Source organism: Protopterus annectens, chromosome 11.part0, assembly GCF_019279795.1.
Source record: "Protopterus annectens isolate FY-2018-M chromosome 11.part0, PAN1.0, whole genome shotgun sequence".
NCBI lineage: Eukaryota > Metazoa > Chordata > Ceratodontiformes > Protopteridae > Protopterus > Protopterus annectens.
In genome coordinates this window covers 849,108,505-849,125,291 of record NC_056745.1, presented here as the reverse complement: position 1 = coordinate 849,125,291, position 16,787 = coordinate 849,108,505, and the positions used below count along the sequence as shown (strand labels likewise).

General features: G+C 35.5%; 1 protein-coding gene across 4 annotated transcripts in view; it reads right to left on the bottom strand.

The window, feature by feature from the left end:
• CACNA2D1 (calcium voltage-gated channel auxiliary subunit alpha2delta 1) overlaps positions 1–16,787 on the bottom strand; it is a 3,475,830-nt gene that overhangs the window by 543,036 nt on the left and 2,916,007 nt on the right. The gene's annotated exons all lie outside the window — the stretch shown is intronic.

The following is a 16,787-nucleotide window of genomic DNA, read 5'->3' as shown; positions in this document are numbered from 1 at the left end:
CCAGAGATGACTTATGTAATTTGAATACTATTAGTTTGTGTTCCACTATCAGTCGCGCAACCAACATGAGTGAGTGGCCCCCAGTTTGGGGAATACAATGGTATTTTGTATATAGGGGAAGAGAGGAGACCCATTTGTATCTCTAAAAGTTAGAGTGGACTGCTACAGAAAAAAAGAAAGATTCAGTCAAAAAAAGAAAACTATTGAGCTAAGCATCTAATTTCCAAAATACTATTTCTATGATAACTATAGTATTTATAGAAAGAAGTTTACTTGCAAAGCCACGCAATTTTAAATTATATGCATCAGGATTCCAATTACTTTGATGAAAAATATAATCTTGATTAGACAATTCAATAAAATTACTTTTTTTATTACAATACAGCCTTTTCAGTTGGATTTCAATCATGATTCAGCAAAATGCACAGATATGGGTTATCAGTGCAATACGTAGCATCATTGCATCAACAAACCTTGCAGCACACCTTAAATTTCTTCACATTTCTTTAGGCATGCAAACAAATTGAAGGAAGTCTCAGTCAGTGAAAAAGGGAAAGCCTAAATGACTGTGCTGTATTTCCCAAATCTGTAAGTGATTTTTGGCACTAACATCTTGTCTTTATGTTGTATGATTTAATGAAGGGAAATAGCATAAGAAAGACAATACGATACCTAACTACACAATACTTCTATAATCTAATGTAATAATACTCATAGCGAGACATTAGAAAGTCATGGGTTTGCTAAAACCATGCTGTGGGATACTGTTTAGTCCTGAATTCATATACTAGGGCCCAATACTATGACTTAATGTATAATTATCCACACCTTTACTTTAGGGTAACAACATACTTCTCAACCTCAAGAAAATTAGACAAATCTATGGGGGATGGGTAGTCACAAAAATATGGACAATTTTTAAATACTGCCATTAAAAACATAAAAAGTTGATAGAATAACAGGTTTTGCATTGGCATGAATTTTCTGTAGGGTATGAAGTCTGAATCTCGAATGCCTGTCATTGTTTTCTCAGTTCTATCCTGAATGATTTGCTAGGCACTTACCAAAAAAAAAAACACAACTTTATGAAAAACGGACCAAAAATATGAGGCAAAAGTCTGGATTTCTGCAAACATCTGTACAGTCAAGAGGTATGGGTGACTGTAAACTGTGAATTGTGTACCACTGAACAACACGTATAATGACAGGCTACTACTGCACCATTTTATGTTAGAAATTAACATCATCATCATCATCATCATCATCATCACTGTTGCTGTCGTCATTGTTATTTTTGCAATTTTTGTTTGAGGAGGGGTTTTGGGGTGTAAAGACTGACCTAAAGGGACATGTGGTGCTGCTTATTTTGATTTTCTGGTGGTGGTGTTGCTGTTTTTTTTTTAATGTGGATATATTTTGACATCCATGCCACAAGTTTCATAATGGTGGAAAAATCAAAGATATGTGCTGGTTGTGACTGGCATTAGTTTTCATCAGCAATTCATGTTTATGCATGAGGAGTCAACTTTAATTGTCAACTTTGTATTATCATATTTTCCACCATTGATTGCTCAAGTTGTACTTCATTTTTATGACTTGTTTTGGCCACCATGGAGCACAGTCAATTAAGGCATCAAAAAAAATCACTATAATCATTGAGCAACAATGATTAGGTGTCATAAAATCTAAAAATGTGTCTGCAACAAATTATCACAAGTAAAGATATGAAAAATAACTAAATGCAGTGCAAGTATAGAAAGATATTTCACCTGAAAATGCCATCTTGAGCAAAATAAATAACCACAATGCACTAAACATGTATGTCAGGGGAATGGCTTAACTCATTAACCTTCAGCACTCTTCTACAATAATATACCAATAGGTGTCATGGCTTGCTATAGTTAGAATATCACAAGCATTGCTCGCACACTCTACAATAATGTAACATTTTTTTACATTTGAATTTTGTGATATCATGTCATTTGACCATTGCTCGAGCACACAAAATTTCGAAATAAAATCACTACTTGTAGTGTTCAATGTTCAACTCCATTCACTAACCATCATCTTTCTGACCACTGCTCTGGTCAGCTGGGTGATGGCTGTAGTCACAAAAAAGATGTTAACATATTCAGTACTAATGCATGTCAGCCATGGTTTTATTTTATTTTTATTTGTCAGGTATAAGTGATACACTTCTTGTAAAAGGAATAAATCTGGCAGCTTCTTAAATCATCCTTTCCTTTTGACTATTTTCTACCAAAGGGACTAATACATTTTTCTCTGATTAAGTAATTCACTCCATTGACCACATAGACATGGCACTCTTTGGCTTTATTTTTCCAGCAAATGCACTAAAGGTCATGATGGGTACAAACCTGTGATTCACTATTACAAAGATGCGTAGCAAATTATACTTGTGCTTATGAATAACAATATACACAATGAGCCATTGTGCTAGTCTTCAGGATAGCCATACGGATTTGCTGCCTTCTTCTTTCAGTTTCAATACAGAATAGCATAATTTCCTGCCTGATCATATTTATGGCACTTTTGCGAATACATCACATCTAATATGAAGAGTCATTTGTAAAAATGTAAACAACACACAAAACAAAAGATTAATACAGCAAAAAAAAAAAAAAAAACGTGTTTCTTACATGCAATGGAAATTGTGCAGAAGTGGCAAAGAAGCAGCATGCATGAAGACGAAAATATGGCAACAGATGGCTCAGATTCCATTCCAACAAACAGATCATGATGGAGAAAAACAAAAAGAGCACAGACACAATTACTGTATGTCAACAAAATGCAGTCATGCTGAATGAAAATGAATGATGCAAATAAAAACACCAAATACACACAGCCAAAAATAAGTAATTAGTGGCACAGATGTGGCAGGCAAAGGAAAATGATTTATTAATATATTTCTTCTAATCATACATACATCACTCTGCTTATTCCTGGTCAATAAATTAAGACCATCTGAATTCTAAAAGTTTATTATTATGTCTAAGTCACCATTTATATTACTTCTTTAAATATATCACAAGTAAAACATGTTTATATTGTAGGAAATACAATATTCTTTCAACTCAATCTTAAGGGGAACTTGCTACTTAATGTAAGCTGTAGTCAAAATTCCTACTTTCATGTTTATTGCAAATAGAGCAGCAAAAATATGATAGTGAGATGAGGACAAACTGTTCTAGCAAAAGTAATCTCATTTGTATAAAAAAAGGATATTATATGACAATATGAAGTCTAATCTTACTTACCTACGTGTCTATTTATTTATTTTATTCTAATATTTAAGTGTTTATGCCTAGGCACTCTGCATAAAAACATGTTATGTTCAGCATGAGAACTGTATAGTGGCAATAAGTGAATAAACTAAATAAAGCACTTTGTGATTTCTAAAACTCTGAAAATCTCTAAACAGACTCCTGAAAAATCTGAAAATTGTGCATCCCTCAGAAGTGTTTTTTAGAATTACATGCCTGTATCAGGAAGGGTGACTGATTACACAGCACTTGAATTAGATAGCCAAAGACATCCAACCCAGAAACAATTAAAGCAGTCCCTCACCTGGTGGACTAATAGACTGAACTGGGTAATAGAATACTAGGATACTAGGAGCTCTTTAGAAAAAGATTTCAACACTAACCTAGATAAAGATCAACCACTGCATGTCCCAAAGCACATGGTTATAATGTGACTAGACTGAAAAAATTCCAGAAAAAAAAAAGTCATGGAATTATCCACCCTCTGTGTTCTTGTCAAGTCACCACACAAGATGGAAGATATATGCCATTGCATTCAACAATTGAGAAGACACAAGCGTATGAACTTATGCAGTAAAATACATGTGTAGAATACAGTACTTGATCTAGATAATAATTTTCAGATAAAAATAAGATGTTTTAAGAAGAAAATTACAAGAATTTCTGGTAAATCCCTATTATTTTAAAATGACAAGTCAGACATGAAAAGACCGCAAGCGCAGCTGTGACAACTGAAAACAACCTCAATGGGCAATGCATTACCTGAATTTGTTATAAACAATACTGCAGTACAACAAATCAAAATTCATGAAAATAACAGCTATAATTAGGCAAAAATAATTTTGTCAAAAAACATTTTTTCTTCTTTAGTGGATTATTTTCCCTGTGCTGGCTGCAACACTGGATCTAAAGATATTTATTAGGGGTAAGGGGTTAGAAATGTTGGGTTGTTCTGGATTTATTGCTGTTTATCAGTTAGTGCTTTGGCAAATTAATAAATCCTTGAAATAAAGCAATATTATAACTTAAAGAAAATTTCTCTTCCCCTTACTCTCTGATTTAGGACTCAGAGTCTGAAGGGACTGATAGGTAACTGCCTGTTATAACCAATTCTTTTCTCCTAAGAAGTAAAGATTGAGGTGACAAGTCACTGACTTGTTCTACTTTGGGGGGGGTTCTAGTCATATTTTCATATTTTCTGGCAACTCAGCAGCGAACCTAAGAAACATACGGAAGCACAGAGACTGCTGGCAGTAGCTTTTACATTATGACATTGATATAGTAGCATTTCTCTCATTAATATTTAAAGGTAATGATCCCATAAGTTCAAATCACAAGTAAATTAAAAAGAGTATAATGTTTTATCCTTGGAGATGTTAGTGACAATTCCTTATATTGTGAAGCTACTAAACTTTCTGATGAGAAATTTCAAGATATTACTTTAGTGATGCTACTGCGGGTTTAAAGATCTCATACACCTACTCTGTAGATGCACAGTTCCAATAGGAGATCACAAAGTTTGATTGTTTTTGTAAATTTAAACTGGACTGATAGCCACCCATCAACACATTTTCAATTCTGAATGTTAAGAAATGTATAAGATTGTAGTTTGGAATACTGATTTGTTAATTCTAAGGCAAATATCAAGCTGTAAATTATTTTATACCATACTATAGAACACAAATTCATCATTTTCTCAACCACAAAGAACACATGATAACAGCAGCGGTACTCCTGTTTGTTGAACTGTATATTGCCAATGAACTGTATTGAATGAATGTTACATTAACGATGAAGTTAGTCAAGTTCATAGGTTCATAGGTATCTACTAGGCTATTGGCCCTAGGGCCTATATAAGCCTAGCCAAATGGTACCCTGGCTTTTGCCACCCATGAAATATATTTTCCTGTGCCCCTGTCTAGCAGAGCCACAGAAGTGATCCCCAGGGTGAATTTCTCTCTCCCATCCAATCATCAAGATTTTTCTTGAAGAGTGCTAATGAGGAGCTTTGTTTGATATAGATAGGCAGTTTGTTTCAGAGTATGGGAAGTCTCTGGGACAGGAATATATCCCTCCAGCATGTTCTGTTTATTGTGCTGACAAGGTTTAAGACCCTAGAGCGTGTAGCTTGGAGGGATTGGGATTTCTTTACGTGGAGCATGTCCACAGCTCTGGGTTTGACATAGCTTTGTATGTTAGGCAGAGATCACCTCTGAGCAGGCGATATGCAACAGAGTAAAGCTGGAGTTTTTTGAGACAGTCTGCGTAAGGCATCTGTTTGAGGCCAGTAATCCTCTTTCTGAGGTATTTCTGTGGCCTTTCCAGTTGTTGTAGATGTCTTGTGAGGTACATACCAAAAGGGGCATTGTACTCTATAATGGGCCTAATGAATGATGAGTAGAGGGGAACAATGACCTCTTTTTTCCTGGATGAGAAACCTTTTGTGATGAGGTGTGCCATGTAGAAGGATTTCCTGACTACTGTGGTGATGTGATTATCAAAGGAGAGAATACTGTCCACCTGTGTCCGAAGGTCTCTTATCACACTTTCAATGTTAAGTAGACTACCGCCTATGTGGTAGTTCATGGGTACAGTGTTTTTACCAAAAGGGATAAAAATGCACTTTTTGGCATTGAGCTTGAGGCCATGACTTTGACACCGGGCATCTTTCTCAGTGAGGACCTTTTGTAGGATGCCCACATCGTTAGGAGTTTTGATTATGGCTACTAGTTTGCAGTCATCTGCGAACTTTTGTTAGCCAAAGACCTTCTGTTTTAGCCTATACTTCAGAGAAGTAGATACCAAACAGGAGAGAATCTAGGGATGAAACCTGTGGTACTCCACTTGTCACTGGTCTGAAGTTGGATTTAGAGTCTGCTACTTTCACAGTGTGGGCTCTGTCAGTGAGCCAGTTGGCAGCCCATCTTGTGACATAGGGATTTATACCTAGTTTATTGAGTTTGTCTATAATTTCAGAGTGAGGGATGGTGTCAAAAGCCTTGGCGAGATCTAGATAGGCTGTGTGAACCACCTTACCCTCATCTACGGCTTTGGTGATTGCTTCAAAGAAGTCTATCAGATTTAGGAGACATGATCTGCCTTTTAGAAACCCAAACTGGGTGGGGTCCAGAGATTACCAATGATATTGTTTATAAGTTCCATGATGATACGCTCCATAGCCTTGCAGACCAGGCTCATCAGGCTAATGGGGCAGTAGTTCCTGGGGTCCGTGGCGGCTCCCCCTTTGTGGAGTGGGATAACCGTTGCTGTGCACCATTCAGTGGGCAAAAAGTCTGAGGTGAGGCTATGATTGAACATGGTACTTAGGTGGAGTGCCAGTTTGTTCTGTAGTTCATGTAGAACGCAGCCTGGGATGTTGTCAGGTCCCATGGATGCTGTGTTCTTGGCTTTGGAGAGTGTATTTTTTACCTGTGCAGCCATAATTACAGGTACTTCGCATTCTTCCGGTATAGGGATGGGCCCTTTAGGGGATGAGAGAGGGGTAAAGTTAGCACTGAACCTATCTGCCAGGATGTTGGCAATATCAGTTGGTTCTGTATATTTAGTGCCATTGTGTTGTAACTCAGAGCAGATCTGAGTGTTGCCATTAAGATTCTTGACATAGCTATAGAATGTTTTGTGGTTGTCTTTAGAATCAGTGGCGATTTTGTTTTTGTAACTAGCTTTGGAGGATTTTATGAGGGATCTTAGCTTCATGCTGAGGCTGACCACGGAGTTACTCCAATCATGGGATTTTACTCTGTTTTGCAACAGTTTCTTTCTTCTGTTGTAGAGTTTGTTTATAGCAGGGGACCACCAGATTGGCTTCCTTTTTTGTCTGCATTTAGGCTACATCTCTTCCATCATCTGGGCAATTTCTGGCATATTTCTCTTTTTTCACTCTTGTATAGCCATGGAGATTATATTAAAAAAGTAAGTAGGTTGTGTGTGTTTTTTTTTTTTTTTTGGGGGGGGGGGCTAAATGTCTGCAAATAGATAGCTATGTATTTCATTTTATTATTTAGTCTGTGTTCATCCATGCTACATCATGAGTGAAGGCATTTTTTAAAGATTTTATTTTGGAGAGTAATGATATTTACACTGAAGCTGACATTTTTGTTTTATTGTACTGGAGTAATACAGTTTGTTCCATCTTCACATATACATTCAAAGGATGAGGTAAATCCTTCAATCCTTGTAGTCAATTGTTGTGCATACTATTTGGATACATTTCTTAGTTCTTAAGGCAGGAAAATAAACATCCCTAGATAACACATTAAGTAAGTGTGGAAGGAGATTTGTATCCAAATGTTTCTTGTTTTTTTATAAAAACAACTCATTTTACCACAAGTTGTGACTGTCACAGGAAATATCCCATGAAGATATGCAAATTAAACAGGCAAAGACACAAGCACAGAAGATAGTGAAAAGGAAAGAAAATCCTGTACTGATGCCCTCCATAATTTCCAGATTATAGTACTACCGTGGTGATATTTATGTGGCAGGCTGAAATGGCATAGTACTTGCTGAAGAGACAGATATTTTTTAAGAGAATTCCCATTCTCTGGAACAGGCTCCCCATCCATATTAAGAACAACTTGGACCAATGGATGGGTAACTGGAAATTCACCCCTGGTCTGACTCCTATGCATCCGATGGACAATGGCCGTCAGTAAATTACCACCTATAATAATCAAATTTCTGGGTCATATTTGGGTTGAACTGCTAGGCTTATAAGGACCCTAGTGGTCATTATCCTAGTAATAGCCTATGAACCTGTCAACCTATGATGAAAATCATCTGTACAAGCATACAATGAACACTTGAAGAAGGACAGCGAATGACCTTTTATTCTAACAAATATTTGAATACTTTCATTTAGTAACAAAACTTCAGAGACTCAAACCTAAAAAAATGCAATAAGATATAAAAATACATTATGACCTCATTTAAAACATGACAGGTTAAACAATTATTCATCATTAAGGGAGCATCAGCAAGAGGATCTCTTGTTCGATTCTTGGCTGGGGAGCCTTCTATGTGGAGTCTGCATGTCCTCCCTGTATTCGTGTGGGTTTCCTTCGGGTGCTCCAGTTTCCTCCCACATTACAAAGACACGCATCTGGAGCATTTCTCCCCAGGCCGCAATTTGCTTCATTCCAAGTTGGACCTTCCCGGATAACAAATGTTAAATAAATTAAAAAAAATAAATAAATTAAGCTCTCTTTTTTATCAGCTTGTAAATTTAAAATCCAAACCAATTCTCTATCCTCTGTGATATTTTTTATGTCACCCAAACAACCATTTTCTTTTATCAGTTCTATTACTTTAAACTTGAATTTATGCTCTATAGAAGTATCTGATACATGCTTGGCTAGAGAGGTAGTTAGACTTACTTGTCTGATATCTCTTATATGTTCTCTCATTCTTTCTAGCAGCATTCTATTAGTCTTGCCTACATAAATTTCATTACAAATGTCACATTGGGCTAAGTAAACTAAATGTTTCAATCTACAAAAGCTTTCACATTAAATCTGTAAACCCTGTGTGCAGTGGGATGTATAAAAGTATTTTCACAATCTATCAGATGGCAAAAATTACAACTAACACAAGGTGTAGTATGGTGTAAAAAGGATAACTCATTTTTATTATTATACCCACCATCATAACATAAAATCCTTTTTAAGGAACATTTATTTTTAAAACAAAAAGATGGAGCTTGTCCTGTAACACTGTTGACATCTTTATCTCTTAGTAAAATGTGCCAATTTCTTTTAATAATGCCACATATATCTTTAATGTTGCAGAATAAGTCAAACACAACCTGGGTGCTTCTACACTAAAGTCAGCTCTATTATATATCTGAGACATTTAGTTTACTTAGCCCAATGTGACATTTGTAATGAAATTTATATAGGCAAGAGTAATAAAATGCTGCTAGCAAGAATGAGAGAACATATAAGAGATATCAGACAAGTAAGTCTAACTACCTGTCTAGCTAAGCATGTATCAGATACTTCTATAGAGCATAAATTCAAGTTTAAAGTAATAGAACTGATAAAAGAAAATAGTTGTTTGGGTGACATAAAAAATATCACAGAGGATAGAGAATTGTTTTGGATTTTAAATTTACAAGCTGATATAAAAGAAAGGCTTAATGGTAAGGCCTCTTTAAAACCAAGGTTAAAATACAGGAGACCTAAGTATTAATTAGATTGTGTAAGTTTAATTACATCATGTGTTTGTAAAGTTGAATGTGATTGGTCTATTATTGTTTAAATATCATTGTATTTACTGAGGTGTTATGGCCTGAAGAAGTAGGATTCATCCTACGAAAGCGAATAAATATTATTTCTGCCATTTACAAAACATTTCTCTTTTACTATTACTTTTGTTTTTATATGTTGCTGGTGACCATTGCTGTTTTATTTTGTTGGAATTATTCATCATTAATAAATGAATGAATGACTTATCTTTTAAAAAATAGGTAATGTTGCAAACACCATTCAAGCCATGTGTTTCAAAAGAAATTAAGGCCAAAACATTTCTCTCTTCTCAAAAACTGTTGACATTTACACCCATGTAAATCATTTTAATTTGTTGCACAAAAGAAAAGAACAAGCTCCTTAAACTTTACATACTCCTGTTTGTGTTTAAATAATGCATTATTGTCCTTCTTGTTTGTTTTTTTTTTTTATATCCTTCAAATGTATGTCCATCTATTTCAAGGTACAAATTGTTTTTTTTTTTTCTGATGTATCACATCAACTAGATTGTGCATGACAGACCACTTGCTTGGAATCACAAATAAGCCTACCTTCTACAATCAAACTGTAAGAAATATATAAAGGCCGAAGGCCCAATATTTATGATAGAAACCTCCAAAACAATGAAATGTATCCCTTTACTTGTTTATGAAAGCCTATGTATGATTTTTTTCTCTCTGTCAAACAAGCTCTTTAAGTTTGTTGCTCTCCAATTAATGGAAACTGGTTTAGAATCATGCAATCTCCACACATTTTCATTACCTTTAATAACATTCTATTTCTTTTCTATTACTCCTTTGACATCAAACAAAAGGTATTTCACTAAGCTTCCTTTTGTTTTTACATTTTGCTTGAGACTAAACCCAGATGGTAATAACAGCATACCTTTCAACCCTGTGAGAATCAGCCTGTATTCTCAAGTCATTGAGTAATCATTTTCAGCATTATTACTGCCTTTCCTGAGGTCAGCTGTTTACACTCTTATCTTGGAATCATACTCGGGACTCCTATTTTACATCAATGGCAGATTTCTGGGATCTATCCTCTTGGGTAGTATAGTCAAAAAAAAAGTCAGTTCCTCAACAAAGCAGAGATTATCTCATATCTGCTGCAAGAAACTGATATTTTGCATTCATTATCAAATGCACTTGCTTTATGGATGCCAGTTAGTTATGCTCGGTTTTCATTGTTCATAACTATATTTAGAGTGTATATTGCTTTTGTTACTCTACATTCTATATATTGTAACATTTCATATATTGTTTTGTATACTGTGCAAACTCTTCGTACATATATATGCTATTTGTTAATTGGCCTTGGAGGTGGCTGAAAAGAGTCCTGCAATGCCACAGGAGTGTGCAGGACTGAGGGTGAGGTATCTGTTACTAGTGCTCCTGAACTGAGATGGATATTGGTTGCTTCTAGAGAAACCAATTCTTTTGAAGATATGCTAGTTGTGCAAGCACACCGTGAGGTTTTCCTTGCCAACCAGACACATGATTCTGCATGAGCATTCTATTTCCTTCTCAATTCAGCTGACAGTGGTCAGTCATAAATGCTCATTACTGCTTGGTGTTCTTAGCCTTGGGATCAAGGATGAACCAGTCACTCTTGCCAAGAATTCATTTGAAAATAAAATATTTGTTTATTCTCAGTATATTATCTCTGTAACACATATATTATAACTTATTTCTGACTCAGTCTTTCTTTTGGGGCTTAAGGCCATGGAATTGATAGTGGAACTGATCTATGGCTTGACTACTTCCTGGTTCACTTTGGTCTAGAAGACCCCCTAATCTTGAACTGAATTTGGTCCATCCTGTTAACCATATCAATCCTGAGCTTTTTTCCATCAATGGTCCTTCATTTCCTTCTATGGAATGGCGATTAATTTCTAGATGCCTTAATTGGGAACTATAACAGATCTCTTGGAAAGGCTTTAGATTCCCTTGCTTCAGGTCATGTTGGCCTGTCCCTATAAGGAGTCATGAACCAATGGTCAAAAGGGAACTCAGCCTCCTATGTAGAAATTATTGCATGGTGGAGCATTAGTGGCATTTGGCAGATCTGTGGAATGTCAAGACTGACAGGTTTGCCTTGGAGGAGCACTATGTCATTTATCATGTCAAGATTAACTTGTAAGAAAGCAGTTATTTTATCTTGAGATCTCTGTGGTGTCTAATTGGCTAACCATGCTCTTCAATGTAGTGGCATGGCTGTCTAGTCCAGCCTGTTTTTCTACTCAAAATTCATTATCTGCTTTACAATGTGAGTCAGGTGGAAAAACGTAGAAGATACACAGATAATTATAAAGGAAAAGTACAAAATAAGCAATTTATTGATGACCCCAAAAAAGTTTTATAGAGAATTGAGAAACAAGGTAAAAGAAATTGAAAGACCACCAAAAAAAATGAAGAAATATATACATTTTGGAGAAATATTTATGAAAATCCTGTGGAACATAACAAAGATGCTAAATGGATAGAAGAAGTAAAAGAAAGACTAAGAAGTTTAAAGGTACAGCATATGAAATGGAATAAAGTAACAGCAGGAGAGACTGAAACAAAGTTAAGAAAAGCCTCTAATTGGAAAACCTCAGATGCAGATGCAGTACCTAACTTCAAGTTAAAAGTACTAACATCTTTGCACGAAGATTTAGCCTTGAGTAAAAACTACTTATATGCGCACCCCAAACAGACACCAACCTGGCTAACAACAGGAAAAACAATGCTCCTACTTAAAAGTGAACCTGCAAGCTACCCTAAAAATTATAGTCCATTAACTTGCCTTCCGACGATATATAAACTATACATGGGAATTGATGCTGACAGAGTTTATAATCATTTAGAAGAAAATTCAACTATGGTGATAGAATACAAGGGCAATAAAAGAAAGCCATATGAAACAAAGGCTCATTTGTTGTTAAATAAAGTCATAGTGGAGAACTGTAAAAAGGGGAAAATCTAACTATGGCATGGATTGACTACAAAAAAGCAGTTGATAGCATCCCACATTCATGGATAAAAGAGTGCTTAAAAATGTATAAGATACACCCTACACTGATCAACTACATTACAGTGACCATGAAACAGTGGCAGACCACTTTGCAATTAAACCATGATAAAGGACAAATTATTATCCCAGGGATAAAACTTCAAAGGGGGATATTCCAGGGTGACTCTTTGTCACCGCTGCTATTCTATTTTGCCCTTAACCCAGTAAGTTGTCTACAGCTTAGGCCATGGCTATAATTTGACTCCTAGAAAACAAAAAAGTGTAAAGACTTCTCTTCTTCTCTTGATGATTTAAAACTGTACAACTCATCAGATGAGGAACTGACTGAAAGCACAACTGCAAGTTGTCAAAACTTTTTCAGATGATACAAGAATGTCATTTGCTCTTGATAAATGTGCAAAAGCAACCTTTAAAGCAGGAACGCTGCAGCACCAAGAAAACATCAGTTTGGGACAGGAATGTGATATAAAACAACTTGAGCAAGAGGGAATGTATAAATACTTGCGAACTGATGAAGGATCAACAATAAAACATGAACAAATGCAAATAAACTTAGGAAGGAATACTTTAGAAGACTTAAATTAATCCTGAAAACAGCATTGACATCTAGGAACAAAATTCTAACTATAAACCAATTTGCTCTTCCTGTCCTAACTTACAGTTTTGGAGTGATTGCCTGGCCCCAAATGTATTGGATAGATTAGATATTAAAACATGAAGGATGCTTCATGCTCACCAAATTATCTCTAAAAACCAGTGCATACCAAGGTTAAATATTCCCTGTTTCGAAGGAGGGATGGGCCTCCTTGAAATTGATTACACGTATAGATCTGCAGTCATGGGACTGCACACATATCTGCTGACCTCACAAGACCCAAACACAGTGAATGTTTTGAAACATGAAGAGAATAAATTTAAGATGATTTCTCTGCTTAGTCCAGCAGAAGCATATCCGCATCAAGCAGGAATGAAAATCAAATCAGAAGTAAATAAAAATCAGGCAACAACTGAATATTCCAAAAAACAAAAGAAAAAATATAAGGTGAAGGCAAGAAATGTGGAAACTGCATATAGTTGCAAGTACAGAAAACTTCTTGAACAACCTCATGTTGATCAGGATCAAATGCAGGAATGATTAAGGAGAGGCAAATTCAAACAAGAGATGAAAGATTAATATTGGCAGTCCAAGATTGTATGCTACGTACACGTTTGCTTACAAAGTCCATTGAACATGTGAGAGAAACATAAATGTAGGTTTTGTAAAACAGAATTGGAAACAATTGCACACCTCATTGCTGGTCGTGATATACTAATGGCAGAAGGACTGTATACTGAAAGACATAATAATGTGGCAAGACTGTTGCAATGGGAATTGTGCAAACATTAAAGTATTAAAGTGGCTGCAAAACACTGGAAACATGAACCACAAAGTAGCATAGAAAATAATGAACAAAACACAAATCCAAAAGCAGCTGGGGATGAAGCTCTCCCAAAAAAAGCAAAATGTAGTAACAAAAGTCCAAACTGGGAGTAAACAAACACGGCTCTCTTGATAGTAAATAAAAGACACAACTTTTATTCGGGTACAAATTAGTGAGCGCTTTCGTGCCTCCTGGCACTTCTTCAGACAATACAAACACTGCAAAAATCTCAATAAAAAGGGGTTGTATCACCCACATTATTTCACAGCAACCAACCATATATCTGCAGCAATTAAAATTCACCTGCTGGCAATAATCAACAAATGTAATGTGAAGTCAAAGACTTCGCAAAGCAACTAGCTTAGGAAATCTTTACATGCAAAATAGAAAGTCTGAAATTACACATAAAAAATAAAATAAAATAAGATAAAAACATTAATTCTCACTTTCACTACTATCAACAACTATATAACCATACAGAGAAGTGACGGCAGCAAATATCAGTCATTAAAATTTTTACTTTCTCACGTATAAAACTACTGACATCAACCTTCTCACAGTTGTAATAATAGAGTATACCAAAAGATGGCAGTCATATACTCCATACAGAGATGTATTCCAAAATTCTTAAGGCAAACAGCTAACACTCACATATCAGGCTAACATTCAAAAAACAGCAAGCATTAAATGTCCTATCCTTTAAAACAACTAGGGGGTACATCTATCAGTAAATAATATTGGCAGTATATCATAAAAAAGCTAAATTACTATAAGAGGAATAGTTGGATATACCCTAGTAATAGCATTTCTAATGTTTCAATGGCCTCTCAGTTAAGTAAGGTTTCAGGGACACTAATTCATTCAGGCCATATCCTCTATCTGCCTGCAGTCTAATTATCCATCTAACCTCACATTTCTACGTGTAGTTCTTATAATTTCCTAATCTAGCCCCCCTAGTGGTCATTTCAATAGCTATAAACCTAAACTTATGTCTGGTGCCATATTCAAGTGTATACCTAGCTAGGGCATTCCGCTCATCTTCTTTATTGATCGCATAAATATGCTCTCTAACCCTTTCTCTGAGTGTCATGTTGGTTTTGCCAATATAAAAACGTGGGCACTCTATACATCTGGACAAGTAGACTAGATCCCTAGATCTACAGTCTGCATAGCGATTAAACACAAACACCCTCCCCGTAATTGGATGTATAAACTTATTATCATTCAACATATATGAACAGGAATTACAGCTTCTACATCCAAAAGTATCCTTCCTTACTGATTCTATTCCTTTCTTCATGTTATTCTCATAGCAGAGTAATCTCTTAAGAGATTTGTTATTTTTATAAGAATAACTCGGTTTAATACCCACTATCTTCTTTATCTTCTCATCAACTAACAGAATCTCCGAGTTCCTTTTAATAATCTCACCGACTGCTCTATTGTCTGTGGAATAGGGTATAACAATTCTACAGGTATTACCTGCCCTTTTAGAAATATGATCATTTTCCTTTCTTCTTTCAATATAGGGTTTACCTTTCTGTTTCCTATCTATAAACATAACATCATTCAATTTCCCATATTCACTCTTCTTATAACCCCTTTGACATAAATCTCCTTTTAGAGTGCTATGTGCTTTCTCACAATTAGTGTCCATACTAGTGAATCTAGATACTCGCAACCCCTGTCCTCGTATACTGTTGTTATATATATGAGGGGGGTGCATACTAGTATGGTGTAGAAGATTATTTCTTCTGTATTCTTTCCTAAAAGTGTCAGAATGTAGCCAATTACCTACCTTAAACACTGTTGCATCAAGGAAATCAATCTTATCTCTACTCCATTTGCCCACAAACTTAAGGAAGTCAGTGGAATGGTTGGCATACTCTATAAATTTGATCAAACTCTGTTCAGTTCCTGTCCATACAAAAAAGACATAATCTACAAATCTTTTGTAAAATAGAATGGATCGCCTCTTGCTTTCTATGTCCAAGATGTAACTCTTTTCCCACTGCGCCAACACGATGTTAGCATAAGAGTTGGCGCAGGGTGTACCCATTGCCACTCCCTTTTTTGTAGGTAGTATCTTTGTTCAAAAAGAAAAACATTATTGTTCAGGACTAACTCCAATAAAAAAACATATCATCAAAGCCCTTCCACTCTCTATTCCTGCTTCATTAAGAAATGACTTCACATATTCAACTCCTTCTCCATTGGGTATAGATGTGAATAGTGAGGCCACATCTAAGGTGACCAAAAAATTTATTATTTACTGATAGATGTACCCCTAGTTGTTTTAAAGGATAGGAAATGTAATGATTCCTGTTTTTTGAATTTTAGCCTGATATGTGAGTGTTAGCTGTTTGCCTTAGGAATTTTGGAATACATCTCTGTATGGAGTATATGACTGCCATCTTTTGATATACTCTATTATTACAACTGTGAGAAGGTTGATGTCAGTAGTTTTATATGTGAGAAAGTAAAAAAAATTATGACTGATGTTTTCTGCTGTCACTTCTCTGTATGGTTATATAGTTGTTGATAGTAGTAAAAGTGAGAATTAATGTTTTTATTTTATTTTATTTTATTTGTGTAATTTCAGACTTTCTATTTTGCATGTAAGGATTTCCTAAGCTAGTTGCTTTGCGAAGTCTTTGACTTCACATTACATTTGTTGATTATTGCCAGCAGGTGAATTTTAATTGCTGCAGATATATGGTTGGTTGCTGTGAAATAATGTGGGTGAGGCAACCCCTTTTATTGAGATTTCTGCAGTGTTTGTATTGTCTGAAGAAGTGCCA